Below are 19,729 nucleotides of genomic sequence, written 5' to 3' on the forward strand. Positions count from 1 at the left end.
TCACCTCCTTGTCATTTGTGAATTTATTAGGCTTCTGATGTATCTTATATCCAGATGCCTCCTTTTTCTGGATAAGAGGCCAGAACTTATTTAGATGCTCTGCCTGGAGGAGCCAGTCCATGCCTTTGATTATTCTTTTACATTTATTTTCCTAATTCTTCCATAATTCTTGAAAAATTGGGGAATAAAAGTCCATTCATCCTGTAGCACAATGTGGGTATGTGCAGAGTCATAATGATGCTCTTTGTTCCTCCCTGTAGTTTGTAAAATTTGTTTTTTGTTTTAATTAATATTGAACTTATTAGTTAGCTTATTCCTTAGTAGAACTATTAGTGATGTAAGAACTTGTATCTGGAATTCATCAGCTTGACTGGTTTGTTACAGTCCATTAAAAATTAAAAAAAAAAAAAAAAAAACGAAACTTTTTCTGGAAACTCCTGTCTGTGAATGAGAAATTGGCTGTAACTGTTATTCTCTTCCAGATAAATTTCAAAGATTTTATCTTCTAGGACTTGCTTTATGAACTTCAGTGTTGATAACCCAAACTGCTTATATGGTGGAATTTCATCTGTACTAAGCAGATGAAGAAAGCTGCTATATGCTTGTCATTCTGTCCAGCTCCTCAAAATGTTAATACTGAGTGATTGTATTTGGTAGGCAAGTATTTTTCAAAGATCTACTTTGGTACATGACATTTTTTCTTCTGTGCAAATTGCTTTTTGCTGGTCATCTCTATACTTAATGAACTTCACCTTGTAAGAGAACTGTAGCCAACCCATATGGTGCTGCAGATAGTTACTGCTTCGGAGTAATCAGTTATTTTAAAAGTAATATTTCAATGAAAGCAATGCTAAAACACAGGGCAAATGTATAATATAGCTGTGAGCTGGGAAAAAGCAAATATCATTCTGCCTTGCCAGCCCCCGCAGTATTTCCCATTGGTATTCTAGAGAAAAGCAATCTACATACAATTTGGCATTTTTATAAAACACAATTTAGAATTGAAAATTATTTGGATGAACAGTGACCAGCTATATGATCAATCCGTGCAGGACTCCAACGAAATTCTTGCCATCATAGCAGGCTGGGAGCTGTCTTCTAATTTGTTTGAGGCTTAAATCAGTCTGGAAATCTGCAATTTTGCAGCTCTTCACTCGTGTGTAAGCAACCACTAAGATAGTGGGACAGGTTATATTTAGCATTGTGCTGCAATAGATAATGCAAATAACCACCGTGGATTTTTTCCTTTCACCCTCCAGTATGGGTGCTACTATTCAATAGGGTGGGAATTGTGTTCCTGCTTTCCAGTGCCATGTATAATGCCAACTGAAAGGTTGAAAGGTGTCTGATGCCTCACCTTTACCTAAATTACAACAATTGGAATCAGAATCTCACCCACTTAAAATAAAAGCAGTGGAATGCCTTTTGAAAACATCCTGGGGGTAAATGCTGTATGTGACTTTAAGAGGCAAAACACTTAAGTCTGTCTCTTAGGCCACGTGCTGCTTGGGGATTATGGTCCCTCAAGTACAACAAGATTTAGCAGCTTAAAAACCCTGCTGAAGGACAGTTTGCTGTCTCTATTTGGCATTGCAAACAGAGATTAGAAATTACACTGTTCAAAGCATTTGGAGACTCAGTAATTATTTTTCTTGTTGATCATAAGTGGAATCATAAACATCAGGAAAGGCCCATATTTTAGGTTTTTGGAAGGCCAAGAATTATCAACATGTGCAGAGCTATTTAGTATTCAGGAGGTGAGCCTGTGGAGTATCGTCCATTTAACCCATGACTTGTTTTTACTTAGCACTTGCATCCTGAAATTCCATCCCCTTCATAATGGGAATGTGGGAGGTTAAACTTGTCTCGCAAAGTTAAATGGTGGCATCACGCTGACAGTTAAAACCACTCTAAAAGTTGAAGAAAATGTGAAAAAAAAGGAGTTCAAAAGTAGCTTTGAATCCCTGAAATGACCTTCATTCTGCATTTCTCTTGAGTTCATTTGGCCAAGGAATTATGAGCCATCTTCCCTTCTGTGTCCAGGGGAGGTGTAAGGATGCTTCCTGTGAGAGAGATTGCCTGCTGTGGTTTGCTGCAACAAAATCTCTCTTACCCTAGAAGGGCTGGTTCAGCACATGGCTTTGATTCTCTGAGGCCAGACCCTGATACAAAGGAATCTGTGGGAAAATGTCCAATTTTGAGGATTAGCAAAACCTGAAAGTTGGTTGCAAAAGAGCACTGGAATTTTGAAGAGAAAATGGTCTTGGAACTGTGGGATGTTGCTTCTCATATAAGATACTGTCCCCTGTCACTTGTGTCAATGACACCTTGTGCAACTTTGCAAAGTGATCGCTCTGGCTGTGACAGTGCACACCTGAGGGAAAGGAGATACACACCACATTACCTAAGCGACCTCTTGTATCAGGTTAGTACCTCTTTATGTAACCATATGTATTTAAAGAATCACTTGTGGGAATGGCTGCTTCTGTTGCATCAGCTGGATGTAAAGAAAGACAGAAGCAATTTAAGAGGATGAGAAAGGCATGGGGGGAAATGTAGGGAGCATGAGAACAGTCTAGTGATGAGACAGGAAATAAATTGGACTGGTGGAGGAAAATTTATGAAGCACCAAGATCCCATTTAGTCTTCACTATGTAAAAGAACTGGCTGGGTGGCTGAGACTAACCAGGGGTGGAGAATGGACTCGAGTCCAGTTGGAGGCTGGTCTCCAGTGGTGTTCCCAAGGGCTCAGTACTGGGCCCAGTCCTTTTTAATAACTTTACTGATGATCAGGATGAGAGGAGTGAGTGCACCCTCAATCAGTTCACTGACAACACCAGGTTGGGTGGGAGTGTTGATCTGCTGGAGGGCAGGAAGGCTCTGCAGAGAGGTCTGGACGGGCTGGATTGATGGGCTGGGGCCACTGCTATGGGGTTCAACAGAATGTGTGGAAATGGTTCCAAGCTGTGCCAGGGAAGGTTTACACTGGACATTAGGAAGAATTTCTTTATTTGGGCATGGTCACCTCCTCCCTAGGGAGGTGGTCGATCCCCAAAGCCTGTCAGTGTTTGAGACATGGACAGTGCCTTTAATAACTTGGTCGGCCCTGAGCTGGTCAGGCAGCTGAATTAGATAATTAATTGTAGGTTCCTTCCAACTGAAATAGTGATTCACTCTTTTTGTGAGAAATGGTGTTCTGGGGAAAAGAAGGTCTGATTTTTCTGTGTGTATGTTTGCAGAGAGGAGGAGTCCAAGAGATCAACATGGTGATGTGAGGGAAGACACAGAGGTAGAGTGCTGTCGAGAGGAATGGGCTTTGCGGATTTGAAATGAAAGTCCCAGTTATAAAATACAAGCTGCAGCATAAAACAGTTGAACCTTTGCCCACTGTTTTACATCTGAGATCCCACACACCAGCGTCTTTGCATTAGTAAGGTTTTCTTGCTGTGCCATGGCAAGAAAGGTAGAGCCTCCATTTAGGGAAACAAACTCTTTGTATCCCATTGTCTTTTTCCATTCTTAGTATCAAGGAGTGCCCCAGATCACCCTGAAGGCAGCAGTTTGTTTAGCGCCAATCCCTGCAGTTACTTGGAAAGCAAGAAGGAAAAATGGAGGAAAAAAAGAGACTTTCTGTTTTAATCTTGGGTCTTGCCTGCTGGTGGTGTTCCTAGTAGCTGCTCACAGAATGGATACTTGATGTGACCCATGGCCATAGGATTTTAATGGTGAACTTGTCACGTTTCCAATCTCAAATACTAAGCAATCTCAAAAGTTGCAAGCAGTGATATGAGAGAGGAAAATCCAGGTTCTGTTTGCATTGTAGTGTAGGTGGTACTCCTTAGATGTTGGGAGGTGCTGATCGGACTGCTCCTGTCCTTCAGATAAGGTAAATCTTCTTTTTGATAGCTTTTCAAATTGATTCCTTCAACTGAGCAACCTCTCCTGGCCTCAGTCCCTATATATTTTTTAAATAATTGAACAGGGAGAATGCTTTTAAAATTTGTGGTAATTCAAGTTTAGAAACATTATTTCATTCTTCTGCAGGACAATGTCATTATTCAGAATAGTCCTGCTAAATCAGCTATATAGTTTGAAATTACGCAGTTGAATTTCAGTGTCTAGAAGTGTAAAGTGTGGACTTGCACAGATGAGAAGTGGGAACTAATACACACTGATCCTGAAAAGCACATGGAGAGTAATGATACTTACCATCATACAGATTAACTGCAATATACAGTTAATATAAGTGTAACGTATGGTAAATATAGATTGAGTGTATAATACTGCTGCCATTCTTTTTCTGGGATGTGTTAGCAGGAGAAACATACAGCAGTTGGATAATTTTTCTCCCCTCCTGTTACTGAATAGGACTCTGCTGGATACTGTCTCTAGCTTTGGACATTTTATTTTTGAAAGATACTGATAAATTGTGAGGGAACTTAGTGGAAGGCAGTGGGAATTGTATTAGGCAAAAAGATTTATGAGAAAAGATTAATGGACTTATGTTTGCTCAATCTAGAAGAGTGGTGATAATTGAGGGATTTAGACAATCTTCAGCTGAGTAAAAGATTCTCAAATGGAGATGTGTTCTGCATTGTCCTGAGAAGCAGGAGTAGTACCCTTGTGGAAAATACTGAGTAGTGGTTTTGTGGTAAGAAATATAGCTGAAACTCCATCTGTGTTAGCGCTTAATAATCTTTCGTTCTCAAATTATGAAGAGTTAGCTTGATTTTTTGGTTTTTAATAAAGTGTGAAATGAAGAAGTAATGATATAGGATCAGTTCTTCATCCTTTGCCCATTTTCAATATCTCTACTGCAATTTAGTTACTGACATATTTTTACTTAAAATATTAGAACTCTTAATGTCTTTGTAGCCCTTGGCTTCCTGTTTCAGAATTCTGGCAAGTGGTTGTCCATGTTCGGATCAATCTAAGCTAATTGGTTTAGTAGTAAATCAGTGGTTTAGCATTAATCTGCATTAAGATAGCATCACTTGGAGCAACTGAATTCCACTCTGTAGGGTTCACTGCTCCTTCTCCTAAATTCTTTGTTATCTGTAATCCAATAAACAAGAACAAAATTGCAGTTCCTACTATTAGTAGGTGCTAGCAAGGAAGATGAGCTAAATAAGCTGTAAATTCAAAGAAATCATGAAAATATTCTAGTTTCCTCTATGCTGTATAAATAGGCAATTGCAGCAGCGAGAAAATTGTTCAGCGAGATTGAGGCAAAGATCTCCCCTGCTCTGTGACTCCATAATGCCAACGGGTGCTCTTTCTAGAAAGGACACATTTTGGCTACTTCCCCCCAGTGTTGTTTACAGGGAGTCCTGCTTTTGTTCTGTATCTGATGGGAGACTTCCTCTCTTGTGTCCGTCATCTGCAGTTGCATAACCTTGGTATTTTAATCAAACGACCCAGAGAGAAATGCCGTCCCCTTCCTGGGCAGGGTTGCAGCAGGACAGCAGAGGTGGCTCCCCTGCAGAGCCCTAAGGGGCCGGAGAGTGGGGTGCCCTCCTCCTGTGGTCTGGGGATGCTCAGAGCCAGCACAGCCTCCTGCAGGCAGGACGGATTCAGGTAAATCTGAAATGGAGGCTGCTTCCAAGCTGAAGAAGGTCTGGGCTTTCTGACCAGATAAAACACTGCCGGCACTGGGATGGGAAAAAGAGAGGTAGAAATTTCTGTTTCTTCTCATCTGAAAGCTGTTCCTTGAGTTTGTCTGCTTATCCGAAAGGTGAAATAGTGGGAAAATTTCTGTGCAGAGAGAAAGGCATAGGAAATGGCCATTCTCACTCAGTGCAGCTTTGACGTTGCAGATGGAGGGAGTGGAATAGGACTGAGAGAGGGGCTTGGTATCCAGCTTCCCTTGCTCCATCCACTCCCATACATCCCTCACGCATGGGTAAAGAAAAGGTGAATACTAATGGCTGTTGGCTTCTTCTTCTTCTCCTCCTTTATGCCTGAGAGATGGGGTGTCACTAAGTAGACTTTCGTATGCAGGGACCTTAAAAGTGACTCTTAGTTTGAGATACTTGGTAGTTCTCTGTGGTCAAATAGTTAATGGGAGGAGAAAGGAGGAAAGGGAACCGGGAATGTTCTTCACCCAGGTCATGCAGACACAGGGCGTCTGAGAGGGAAAGAAGACAATGTTAGAATGGGTGATTGTGATTACAGTATTTGCATTATCCTGTTTTTGATTTTTTTGTTGTTGTTGTTATTTTCCTTTAAAGAATGAATCTTTATGGTGGGATGCAGAAACATGTGGTTCCAGGGGATGCTCATCATTAGTTTGTTACCGTGTGAATTAGATGGTGCAGCTGTGTGTGCAGTTTCAAATGTAAAACATAGAAACACTAAACTGTAAAATGCAAAAAACCCCCCCACAAACCAAATTAGCTTATGAGTAAATATGCATCGGTAATTGGAAGATATACCATATTGTTTATTTTTTAAGTTGGCAAACTCTTCTTTAAGAAGAAGAATGACTTAAAATATGTGACTTTGAAGCAGCAGAAAAACAGCTTTTATAACTTTTAAAGTTACCTTTTAGAAATTCCAGTTGGTGCAGAATTTGGAATCAGCTCTCAATTTATTGTATGTCTGCTTAATACTTTTCTGATGATCCTACTATTGAAATGGCAGCAAATAATTTAAGAGAAAGGTTCAAATATGTAAAGGTTTTCCATGCTGAAACAAGTGACCTCCCTAGCTAGCAGATAAAATCACAGCCACAAATAGAAAAATTCCAGAAGGTGGAGTAAGGTGATAAAAATTTATTTGCTGTAAAATCTTGTTTGAATATATTAATATTACACCACTTAGCCAAATTGTACAAAGCATCTATTTAGCTTTCTTTGAGGTGCTCAGTGGTTCATTTGATAGGACACTGGACTGGCAAATACTAATTGGGAGAGATACATTTGCAGGACAGATTTAGGTGCCTCTTTTGAGAGTCCTATTTATAGTTTAGTATGGAATCAGAAGAGGAGGAATTTGTGATTTGGCACAGTGACAATTAAGTACTCCAGCTTGCTCTAAGGGTGGTTTGTATCCAGTGCCCACATGGTGGATTGCCTCATCTCCAGGCATCGTGGACTTGTGGAATGCTTTGCTGGATGTTGTGTTGTTGAGGCACACACTAAAGGTAAGTGCTTAGTGGAGGGGCTGTCACATCTCTCAGCACTAAAAAACAAAGAACTTGTTGCTTTACTCTGCAAATTAATGGATTGGCAGGAAGCTGCTTCAATCTGGTGCTGCATGGACCTCTCAGGGAGAAGTTCTTTAGACCAGAGAGTCTTTACAGCATTCCTGCTGATTTCACTGAGCCAAAAACTCCCAAGACAGGCTGTGGGGTTTATTCTGCACAGTTAATCCAATTCTGAAGTGGATTTTCAATATCAAATCTCCTTAACCTTAGGCATGCACAGTAAAGGATGACACTTGCATGTGTGCTTTCCTGTTGGGGATTCCTGCCTTCGTGCAATTTTCGGCATTAACAGTGGTGACAGTGAAGGTTATTATGTTTTTATCAGTGACAGTATTGGTTGTTTTCATGAACTAGCTCAATAAATTCAGTTTATAGCAGGAGAATAGTGATGATTTGTATGGTAGTTTAAAAAAAATACAAAGTTTAAACCACTGTCTCTACTGATATTATTGTACCACATCTCAATTTAGGGCCAGCTATATGTGCACACTGTAAAGGTCACACAGGTGTGAAGAAAGCATGATCTCCTTTCTAAGGATTAGCAATAGCATAAGCTGTTTGGAAGCCAGATGTTACATCAATAACATAAATGTGTTCAGAGATAAATGTTTGTACGTACCTGCAGCCAGAAGATTTACCCATTAGTGAGCTTGTATATTTTTGGAGTATATTATATTATATTATATATACTGGCAAAGCAGTATAATGTAACCATCTTTTCTCATCTGTTTCTAAAGATAATCTGACAGTTTCAGGTGCTTTTTTACATAAGTATGTGTGTTAATCTTCTTAATATTTAGAACAAAGCCAAGTGTACTCGTTACTTATTTTGTTTTGCAACAGATTAGACTTTAGTCTGTTTTGCAGACTATTTCTGTCCTACTGAATAACAGCATATTAAGAAAGTCCTGCTTTCAAGAATCTCAGAAAATCAGATTTTGTTTTAAGAGATCCAGATGTCTTGATAGATCAAAAGCTCACGAATGTTTTATTCCTGAGGAGTCTGATTTGAAAGAATATGAAATTATTATATTTCTAAAAAAGCCCTAAACCCCTAAATCCTGGCAGATCGGAATGATTACACTCTGCTTTTTACTGAATCAAGTGATTGATGTGTTTGCTGAATTTTAATTTTGTTTACTCTGAAAGAAAGATGGCATGTGATTTTAAACACCAAAATATCAGACTGATCTTGTTGGAAGTGGCATGACACAGGAACAGGGAAAAGCCCAGCACAGCAGAAAGGTAGTGGTTAGAATCCAGGCCCTCGGGCATGATTTGCTTGGAGATCAATCTTATCAATAGGGACAACACGATCCCAAGGTGTGGGATGGGAGGACCATAGCATGTGCTGAAAAACAACCATATTCCTCTCTGGTGGGTTTGTGATGCTCCTCTGGACTGTTTCAAACTTGTGATAGGGCAACACGGAGGGTCTGTGGTGGGGAGGTCAATCTGTGGGGCTTTCCCACCTCCTTAACTTCCTGCTGGTTCCACACAGGGCAGTGTGGTGAGGAGCTGGGGGTGAGGAGGGCTTGGCAGCCCCAGACCACTGCACAAGCTGCAGGATGAAGTTGTTACAGAGCAAAAACTGCGTGGAGGGTAGGCAAGGCTCAAGGATGACTCACAGAATACCAACGCCTGCAGGCTTGGAAGACTTGGGGTACACCTGGTGTGGGGATCAGTTCTGTCAGGTACAGCCTGAATTCTGCTCACTGAGTTCTGGCGAATCTCAAAAACTCCAGCAGCACCATCGGTTTTCCCCATCAGTTGTCTGCCTAGTTCTCTGCTGCAGTCCTTCAGGAGCTGATTCCAAGAGATGGAAAATGGCCCAGCTGTCTGAGTGGATGAGGGAGAGACAGCAGGTTGCTGGAGGAGGGTGTGCTCAGGAGAAACAGAAGTCAGGAAATACTTAATACATAGCTTTTGAGAATCCTGAAACTGGGAACTGTAGACTTGTTCCTTAGGGCACCAGGACCACTGCTGGGTCGCGGGGCCTTTGCAAGAAATCCCAACTTGACACTATTGGTTTTGTCTGAGCAGGGTAAGTCAGGATAACAGTTAGAGCAGGTCACGAGAGAGTGACATTTCCTTCCTGGAGAAGGGAGCATTTTGCAAAATGCTGTAATTGAGACTTCATAGAAGTGACGGCTCTCAGTTGACCTAGGTTGGACAGTGGTTAAGCTGTGGAAGCCTGGGACACCCTTTCTTGTCAAAACTTTGTTCCAGGCTTTTTTGCTGGAAGCAAGGACATTAAACAGATGATATTTTCCTGGGTATTATTTAGTGGAGCAACTTCTCCCCTTTCTTTTTGTGTTTTCTACCTGCCTTTTCCCCCTCATTTCTTTAGGAACAAGAGATATCAGTTCAGTTTTGAAGAAATTTTACCAAAAACTGTGTGCTGATACTTCTAAGCCATGATCTCATCTGTGAAGAATGAGTGCAAGATAAAAATATGAACACCATCTTTTAAAATGAGAATAACATAACCTTAAATCATAGCTAAACTGCTTAGTCTCTTACTCATACTTTTTCAATATTATCAAGGTACGAGAAATAGCAAAACAAACAGGTTTAACTCTTTCCCCCTGTGCACTGATCTCAGTATTGCTCTCATGCCTCTTGCTGAATGCACAAGGTATTTTTCACCAGAAAATAACAGCAACATGAGCATGTTGTTTAGCTGTAGTGCACTCTGTGACTCTTCCACCCACACTGTGTTCAAGGAAGACTTTATTTAATTTGTACAGTGTAAAAGGTAAAGAAAAAGAGTTATTTTGCTTTCCTTTAAAATAGCTACTCCTAGATAACAGTAAGTGCCAAGGGATTGTCTTTAGAATGCTGTCTGTTCCTTTTGCATCTCTAGTTTAGGATATCTGAGTTGATTCTGAGTTGTACGGCAGGGTAAAAATTTTAGCCTTGACTTAGAACAATGAGATGAAAACCAAAAACCATCCTGGCGTAAACAGATTTTATTTACAATGCTAATTGCTCTTCATATGTCTTTACTCTGGAGCAGGTTACATTTTACTCCTAAATCTCCAGCGTAATTTACTGCAGCCTGTATTTTTAAATTACGGTTTTTGTGCATGCTGCTGTAGTTTACCACTGCAGCTCTCGTGGCTGAATGTGAGATACAGCAGTGCTAATCTCTAGCACATGTGAAAAATGGAGGAATGTACTCAGAGAACAGAAAGTCCACATACCAACAGGCAGCTTCTGTGTCAGCAGCTAGCTGGAACAAAAAAAAAAAATAAAAAAAAAAAAATGCATGAGCATCACTGCAGGCCTTTTGAGGGTGTCTGAGGATCCCAGGAAGGGGTTAACAGCATCCGTGGGTGTGTGTCCATAGGCTGCGCTCTGCACATCAAATCAAATATTTATGAATGAAGGTCAGATGTGCCCCTTTCGGGAGGCTGTCCCCTCACTGTTTACAAAATACGGCTTGAAAAGGAACACAGCCAGGTTGAGTTACAACCTGACATCTCTGATGTGTCAGAAATGTGACATAATGGCTTATTGCCTCCGTGTTGGTGGGGTTCAGCCCAGCTCCCCACTTGAGCCTCAAATGCTATTAATAGTAACACACTGAGTCATAGAGGCAGGAATGTCAGACTGCCTGCGCTGTGCTGCTCTTACACGTTGGGCTGCTAACAATAGAAAGCCAGCCTAGATTTGTTAGAATAGAATAACTATTTTTTTCCATGCATGTTGCCTGTATCTCTGGCTTTTTTTTTTTCCTCTCTCTCTCTCTCTTAGTGATTTATTTATTAAAGAATGTCACTGAATAAGAGATACCTTCTGAGTGAGGCAGACTGGCTTGTTTAATTTATTTCCGTTGTTCTGGGTGGCATTTATACAAAACATCTAGAATTTATTTACTGCAAATATTTTTAACGCTGTGTGCGTGGTCTAATTTTTTTTCAGCAGGTATCAGCCATCTGCTGCTCTGTCTGGCTGATGCCTACAGCTTGTTTCTTTACATTAATATCTCTCTCTCTCCATAGAGCAGCATGGAGAAGGAATTCCCGTGTGGAGGTGTGAGCAGTGTAAATGTAGGGTGCGGTATGAATGTAATTTCACTTCTATCGTGAAATATAAAGCACATTTTGAACTGAGCTGTGGTCAAGTTGAAGATTTCGCTCAATGAATCTGTCCATAATTTAGCTGAGAATATCTTTATATTTGACCCAGTTCTCTGCTACTGAGATCACCTGTGTCTGACTAGTTCATTTCCATTTGCCATTTTCTCTTCCTTTAAACCCCAAATATAAATTTTGCTCTCTAGGCAAAGGCATGAATAACATGATTTATTTTGGGGAAGTCACTAGTAGCTAGATAAAATGAGGAACTAAGTAATGGTGGTAGTGATAGAGAGTCTCCAAAATCATGATGCTGACAGTATATATGTATTTAAAAATACAAGTGGCTTTTAAGGGGTATTCAGGATTTTGATTAGTTGTATTTCCAGTCTTCGTATCTGCGAATAAAAGTTTGCTTGTAAAAGAAAAGCTTTGTTTTCCCTGACTCTGACCTGCATCTTTTAATAGAAAGCAGAACCTTGCTATATGATGATGAGACTTGACAATATTCTAAAGCGTTGGTTTGCTTGTTTTTCAGCATCAGTTCACTGACCAGTCCTTTCTTAGTAGAGTTTAGTGCCTGGAAAACCTGAAATTGGGAGGCCAGTTTGATGCCCAGATTCTACACTGATGCTTTGTCTTGTTGGGGATATGCTGGGGAGTGAAATTCCCGTCTCAGTGCTGCTGTTTCAGAACACTTCTGTCTTCTCAGTTCCACGAGAACCTGTGGCTATGGAATAACTTAGGAGGAGTTATTGTTTACAATTATTTGATATTCCAGAACACAGCACTTACTTTGACCCGCAGCAAACATTTGTATAGCACTGCCTGGCTTCAGAACCCAGGTGCTCACTGAGCAGTGACAGTTCTTATTTTTATTATTTTTATTGTTTGAAGTAGAGAGTAGATAGGTATTCCCATCTTGCACAGGCTGTATGTTACTCTAATCTGTTCTATGGTCAGTAGGAATTGAGAGGCCACTTATTAGCATGTTTTGTGGTATAGTAATTGCTTTAAAGCTAAATCCAGGAGTGGATAAAGTGCTCACCATAGAAAAGCCACTGTGCTGCAGGCTGCCTCAGCACTTGCCTGTGCTCATCTTTGTTTCCCCTCTTGATCCTGGCTCAGTTTGAGTAAATAAAATAATAGGAAACTCATAAATAACCGCTTTAGCTTAGTGTGTGCATTGGAACAGCTCTCCAGCTCTCCCTGACATCTCCCTTGCAGCCTCTTGCCAGTCATCCGGGAGCAAATGACAGCGGCAGCTCGGCTGCGAGGGCAGAGGAATGCAAGGTGGTGTCGGGGGCTGCAAGTGAGGGGCGCTGGAATCCAGCATTTGTTCCCAGCGGCAGCTGGAGCTGCTGCTTTCAACACAAGGGGCACGATCCGCGGGCAGGGATGAGCTGCCATCGGCCATAGGGAAACACCACAGTGGGGAAAGACAAGAGAAACAAGAAGGAAAGAGACAGTGATGAGCAATCGGACCTGGTCAGACCTTGTGGGAAATCTGACCAGGGGAGATTATTATCTGGAATAAGCTGCCTTTTTCCTTTTTTTTTTTTTTTTTTTTTTTTTTTTAAAATCAACCTCAGCCAAGTACTGCTGCAAAAGAGATTGTGTTTAAATTACTTCAGCTAATTCTTGCTGCTTCCACCACGAAGAAAAATTATTTGCCATGGTGAAAGAAAAAGGTAATTATGTTTATTGATAGACTGGAGCTGAAACCTAATGTGCCAGCCACAGTCACCTGAGGTTGAAACCTTCACATTTAAGATGAGCATGCTGAGATTGGCAGTTGTTGTTTTTCTTTCTATTAAAATGGTGTGGGAAGCCCTGCAGTGGATTGCATTGATTATCATTGTACCTGCTTTAATAAGGGTAGAATCTGGAACACATCTGATTTAGTGTGTCAGCACAGTGGGGTCCCTTCTGTGTGTACATGTTTGTTTGGGGGTTGTTTTCTGTGATTTAATCCAGGTTGACAGTTCTTTACCTGCATTTGCTACAGTACAAGTAGCTTTGACCATTACAGAAGCTAGTTTAAAATTTTAAAGATAAGCATTGATATATTCAAATCTGGACTTGAGAGGGTACATTTTAAATTTTTATGGACAAATGGATTATACGGGATTTTGCAAAATGCTTGAATTTTGCAGCAGTAAATTAGGTATCAGTTTCAGTTACTTATAAGTAACATTTTAAGCCTCCTACAGAAGAATTTTCTAGTTAAAAGAATTTAGTAATTGTTGTGGGGTGTTTCCTTGCAGTAATACTGGTCTGTGTCATCTGTTGTGTTATGAAGATGCGAGATACATTCTGAGCTGTATTTGAGTGTACTGGATGTGGTTTGGAGGCATTACATTATCCCAGACAGATGCGGACTCAGTCTCTTCTGTGAGGAGGACAGTCTGTGCTCTTTACTTTTGAGGACTCTGTAAAAAAATTATGTGGGGGAAATTCAAACTAGGGAAGAAAGAGAAATAAGAGTAAAGTTGAGTAAGAGTGAGCAGTTTTGCAGCTTTGAACACCCGTGCTAAGATTTTTTAAATGTTGTAAATAAAAAGTGAATTCAATTAGCTTCACAGATGCTTAGATTGAGGAGAGCAGGACAAATGCCTCATATGTGACAAACGCCTGCCACGGTGTGTCATACATATCAGGAGGATTGTAGTAACAACCATTATCCAGGCTATTGATAATTTTTGTTGATGAAAGGCAGTGACCCGCCATAAGTTTTATTGGCCACTGAGTAGCTTTGGGGTCCCTTATTTCTGATTTACAGGATTACTTTTATGTCAGTCATGAACTGTTGACTTGCTACCCCTATCAGTGAGCCATACCAGGGATGGTTTCAATAGGAATTGCACCCCAAATCCTGGAAAGTTCAGGTTTCATAATCACTTGAATGAACTACGTCAGTCATCTTTTCAGAAAAATAACTGTATTGTCAGTTTATCACAACTGCTGCTTGTTTTGTAAGATGTATTTTAAGAGAGGGGTGCTAGTTTTCTTGAAGTGTACATAAATTATGCATAGCATTCAGGTTTGGTCCTTTTATATGTTTCTGTCCCCTCCCCCAGCTGATGTTCACTTGGTTGGATTCCTTGTGTTATGTGGGGTTGTACCTGAGGAATACTCTGTAAATTCAGTTTTAGCATCTTTCACCATGAAAGTTGTCATCTACCTGCAAAAAAGTTAAAACAATGATTGCTGTCATTTTTGGGGAGGAAAAAATAGGAGGAAAAAAGCTTCATAGAATAGCAGGAAAAGTTGACAATAAATGGTTAAAAATCTGAGAAAGACTTGTGTTTAAATTACTTCCTCTCCCCCTCCCCACCAACTCTAATGCATTATTAAAAATGGCTGTTTATATTTATGTTGGATATAAATATTTTTTCCTGTTCACAGAGATAATGGACTAAACTAAATGCTCTCTTTAATTTTGGAGTGCAATTACTGATATTTCATATCTCATGGCTGCAGAGGGAGAAAGGATGGTATCTGTTAAATATTTTGATTTTATACGTTATTACTTTCAAATAATTTCCCCAACAATTTTTTTTAACTCTTTTGTTTCTGCCTCAATTTTCTTTCTTGTTTTTTTGGTGGGGGTTGTTGGGTGCTTTGTTTGTTTCTTTGGTGTTTTGGCTGTGTTTTTTCTTTTTTTTTTCTCCTCTGCTTTAGTCAGAAGGTCAGGATTTATTGCTGTAAATGCCACTCTCTGCAGTGATACTCTTGCAAAACGCAGTCAGTACCATACAGCTGGTACCCTCCCTTCCAGCCACTGCTGGAACTGTGGTTTGAGCAGGCTGAAAATGCAGTTCAGTCCAGTGTCATTTCATAGACATGTTAACTAGGCACTGGAGGGGCTGTTTTCAGCTAGAAAAATGCGACTCCAATTCACTGAATTGCAAAATGGTTGGTAACAGTTTTTAGCAAATTAGCATGCTTCATTATGCTCATATTGTAGAATGATTTCAGCGTCTGCCTGGTTAGTTCATACACAAAAAAAAATCCTGAGGCCAGGGTGTTTTCTGCTGACACCAAACGGCGCTTCCTAAATTGTGTCTGACTGATACCTCATTTTCATGTCTCTGTGTACTTATCTATTTCCAATTATGAGCCCTTATTATCTAGTTACTAAGCTAAATTATTGCCACTGTGCTGCATCCGAGGGCAACTTTCCCTCTTCTTATCCTTTAACAGATAGAAAGTTTACATGTGCATATGTGTGTCTTGTTGTTAATTCTCTCTGGCAATTTAAAGCCCACATTGAATGATCTGCATTCTTGCTGTTTCTATGTTGAGGTCAGTGTGTGGGCTGGGAGCCTGCTAGCCAGGTTTCTGTGTGATACAAGTGTTGTAGCTTCATTTTTACCCCCATTAGATCACATAAACTGAGGATTTAGCTCTGATTCTTGATTTCTTGAGCAGTGGATGAGAAGGCAGCCCTGGCATTCAGGTGCTAGTCTGTGAAAGCACATTGGTAATCAGCTTTGTACCTGATGAGATCTTGGGCAGGATCATCCATGGCCAAACCTATGAAAGTGGATTAGTTGCTGTTCATGCCATGCTTCTGCATGCTTGGAAGGATAAAAGGAGAAAATATGAAGGCTTGAAGATTTTTTTGGATTAAAGAAGCGGGCACAGAGGTTTATTGATTTCTGTTCATCATATACTGATTGTGCTGAAGGGAGGGTGCTGGCACCTACTGGGTACCGAGCTGCAGCGAGCTTGATCATGTTTCCATGTTCTTACAACTTCTCTGTAGGTGTTCACTGGTGCTGGCGTTCCCAGGACGCCACACAGAAGGTGCAGGTCACCAAAATGTTAACCATATTTCCTATATGGTTTGGCCCATGGTCTGGTTTGGTCTTGCAGAGAGATTTTGTTCTCTGTTGTTTTTTTTCATACTTTTGATAAAGCATGATAGCAACACCCCTTTAGGTTTGGACCAAGAGGACTGGTTTTATGCTTGCAGTAGCTCCAACCTTCCATTTGCCAATCCCAAGAGCTGTGAGCCCCCAAACCAGCTTTTAGTCTTTTTCTGTAGTTGTGATGTAACTGCTTTAGATGGGACTTTCCTTGAAGAGCATGCAAATGTTACCTCTCTGCTAATTTAAATGTGTTCTCTCTTGGGAACTTTGTCTCTCCATTGCTCTATGTATTTGCAGTCTTTACATTTATTCCCTGTGTTAATCAGGAAAATGTTGAGTAATGGGATTTGGGCCCTAACACTGTCTCAGTGTCATGGCCGTTGATGAAACATAGTCTTGATTTGAACTCATGACTTTGGAACTTTTTAACCCCAGGTGACCTGGGAAAGTCTCCAAGTTTGTTGCTTTTGGAGCACATGACAAGATTATGCAATCACACATTGGCAGGGGGAGGACTGGGGAGTTAATTTTCTTTTAGCTTCAGTTTACTTAGTTTCAAATTAGTTCTGCTTGGCAGTTTGCTTTTGGGGCTGGGCATTCCGGCTTTTTTTTTTTTTTTTCCTTTTTTTTTTCTTTTTTTAAGAGCATGTGCTGCCTTGTACAAACCACAGAAAAGGCATTTTATAAATATGCATAGTAGTAGATGTCAAAAAAAATACACTTGTAGTTAAAGTACTAAACAATAGAACAATTTTGTGTTAGAGGCTCTTAAGGTGACCTTGGGGAGGTAATTTGATCTTTCCTTGTGTTAATCTGTAAAATGAGGATAAGAACATTCCTCTTGTCTGCCTTGATTATCTGAATTAGAGGTCTTTGGAGCAGAGAGTTTCTTTCACCTTGTTTCACAGCTGTGACAAGGCAATAGTTCTTAGTGCTGGGATTTCACTACTTCTACTTGTACAAAAAAAAGAAATCCAGTGCTATGTGATTATGTTATAAATGTCTTATTACTTTTAGAAGGCAATGCAATTGTAAAGGAATTATGTTTCTATTGGCACATTTATGGCATTGCTTTTCTGTACTTTCTCTTTCTAAATTTATTTTTAATATTAGGTTTCAAATTGCAGTTCTGGTGTGCAGCATTGATCCTGAGAGAAACAAAAATAACCAAGGAGATGCCAGCTCAGGCACTGCATGTTTACTGGAGGTTTTAAAATTTTTTTTTAACAACACTTAGTTCACATGAGGGTACAAATACTCATATCCAAAGAGTTGGACAAGCACAGTGTGCAGAACTGCCATGCCTGACCACTTCCCATGTTTCCCAGTTGTGGAATTCCATACATTCCTTGCATCCCAGCTGTGTGTAGGAGCCAGCTCTCTGAAGATGTGATGGCAGATAATGTATACTGAGAAATGGGAGAACTTTTGGTATTGATCTCACTTGAGGGGAGGGCTTAGAGGGTTTAGTCATTAAATTTGAGACCACAGAGTTCATGGGTTCAGGTGGTGGTAGAGGCAGCCCTACCTCCGACTGAAAGAGTGAGTGGTGTGAGCCAAAAAACCCCAGTTTTGAAAAGGGGAGGTTCAATCAATTTCATTTCCTCACAATTAACAAAGTTCCAATTGCTGATTCCGGTTTTGAAGATAAAAGCAAGCAAACACATGCTGAGAGGAACACACCTCATGTTCTCTCTGGACAGTACTTCTCCTTGCTGGCCTCCAGTCCATGCCACTCATTATCCTCAGTACCTTTGGCGGGGCGTGGGTGGGGCAGGACACTGGTACCAGGCCATTGATGCTCCATTCATTGTGTTGCTCCTTTTTCCTTACTCAGTTATTTCCACGTGAGCTCCTCTGCTTCCTTTTGGAGTTGTACTTCCTCCCAAGTCTCTTTGCCCGTGCTTGGGGCAGCTACTTTGCCTCAGCATTTCTCCTGCCTCGGGATCAGTTTTGTTTCTCTCTTCCCTGTGCTTTGGTGTCTTCTCTGTCCTGGCATTGTCTCCTGTATCTCACAGAATTGCAGTGTGGGTCAGGTTGGGAGGGAGCACAGTGGCTCATGTGGTCCAACCTCTCTGCTCAAGCAGAGCCATCCCAGAGCACAGGGCACAGGATTGTGCCTGGATAGTTCTTGAATATCTCCAGTGAGGAAGACTCCACAACTTCTCTGGGCAATCTGTGCCAGTGCTCAGTGAAACACTCTGGTCTCTCTCTCGTGTCTCCTGCCATTTGTCCTTTCAGTGTTTACTGCCTGTTGCTGTGTCTGTTTCTGCAGAAGTTTTCTGTGCTCCTCTGGTTCTGTTTTGATGTGCAGTGGGTCAGTTTTGCCTTTTATTGAAATGGTTGGACCAACAGTGACCAGCACAATCCCATCCTTGGCCACTTCCTACTCAAGTCACCACTGCAGCATCATCACGACCAAAGCCCTGCTGGTTATGGTTAATACAATTGAGTGGAATAAAAAATTCTATAGTTTCTTTCCTTGGATGAGAATTCAAAAGGCAACACTTCTATAGATAGACTCTTGGCATTGTAAAATTGTTTAAAAATACATTAAGCTTGGGCAGACAAATATTTTTCCGAAGGGGAGGTAGGAATCTTGGTAGGAAAGAATTTACAAGTTAGGAGGATAATTTGGCCTGCTACTGTAGGAGAGTCAATTATTTTTGTAGAAATATTAATGGATACCAGGGGAAAAGACCAAGTTCCTCTAATCAAAATGTCTTGTGCCCTTTGGGTAGGAGAAGGCACGGAACAGGATTTTTTTTTTTTTTTGTTCTGGGGGCGATCCATAACTAATTTAAAAAGGATTATTTTTAACAAAGTTGGTTTTCCACCTAAAGGACAGTCAGTATCCCCAAAAGAATGATTAATCCTTGCCTTCGTTGAGCCTGGATAACTTTCAGGCTCACTAGGGATCTGTCTAAGGAGAACACTTAGGCATTGTCTTAAGCCTGTTCTGTTCAGCAGAGTGTCTTGTTGAGTCTAATTGAATCACTGGGAATTAAAGCTAAGTGAGTGCTTCAGTATTGCCCCAAAGTTGGATGCAATTTTTAGAGGCTGTGTGACGTTGTTAAAAAAAAAAAAAATCATGTATTTTATTAATGGTGGTCATTTTGTCTTGTAAGAGACAACTTGAGAAATAATTCTGGATTTTCTATGTGCTGATCATAAACTGATATAAACCCAGAAATGATAGAAGCCTTGTTTCAATCAATCATGTACATGATCTATTATTAATACCAGCTGTTCAGAAGTGAAATGTTGTTGCTTTTATGTTATACAATAGCCTAACAGGCAAGATTTTATAAACACTGTCAACAGGGTGGGTAACTCCCCAGTTCTCACTGCTGTTAGTGCCACTTCAGCATCACACATGTCAGTATTGTGGAACTTTGTTTTAGTTCAGAATCTGGTTCAGAGGCAGTATCTTAAAATGATATCAAATTAAAGAAGTGATCCAAATAGAAATGAAGCCTTGCAGAACGTTGAGTTTAATTTTTTTATTACTGCTGGATCGAACAAGAGTCAATTAATTACTTGTTTGTTCAAAGAAGCAGTTG

The 19,729-nt window shown here is 40.5% G+C and overlaps 1 protein-coding gene across 7 annotated transcripts in view; it reads left to right on the top strand.

Annotated features, from left to right (window-relative positions):
* The window catches only part of ABLIM1 (actin binding LIM protein 1), a 142,686-nt gene that overhangs the window by 14,148 nt on the left and 108,809 nt on the right, over positions 1-19,729 (top strand). Inside the window, exon 1 of one of the 7 annotated variants that reach the window (XM_066190878.1) lies at positions 5,463-5,577. The exons of the other annotated variants lie outside the window; for them this stretch is intronic. The gene's annotated coding sequence lies outside the window, so the exon portion shown is untranslated. Of the gene's footprint in view, positions 1-5,462; positions 5,578-19,729 lie in introns of those variants that run through there. 7 annotated transcript variants of the gene reach the window in all.

This window comes from Chamaea fasciata, unplaced genomic scaffold (genome assembly GCF_029207755.1).
Source record: "Chamaea fasciata isolate MVZ Bird 193981 ecotype frontalis unplaced genomic scaffold, bChaFas1.0.hap1 SCAF_9, whole genome shotgun sequence".
NCBI classification, from domain to species: Eukaryota; Metazoa; Chordata; class Aves; order Passeriformes; family Sylviidae; genus Chamaea; species Chamaea fasciata.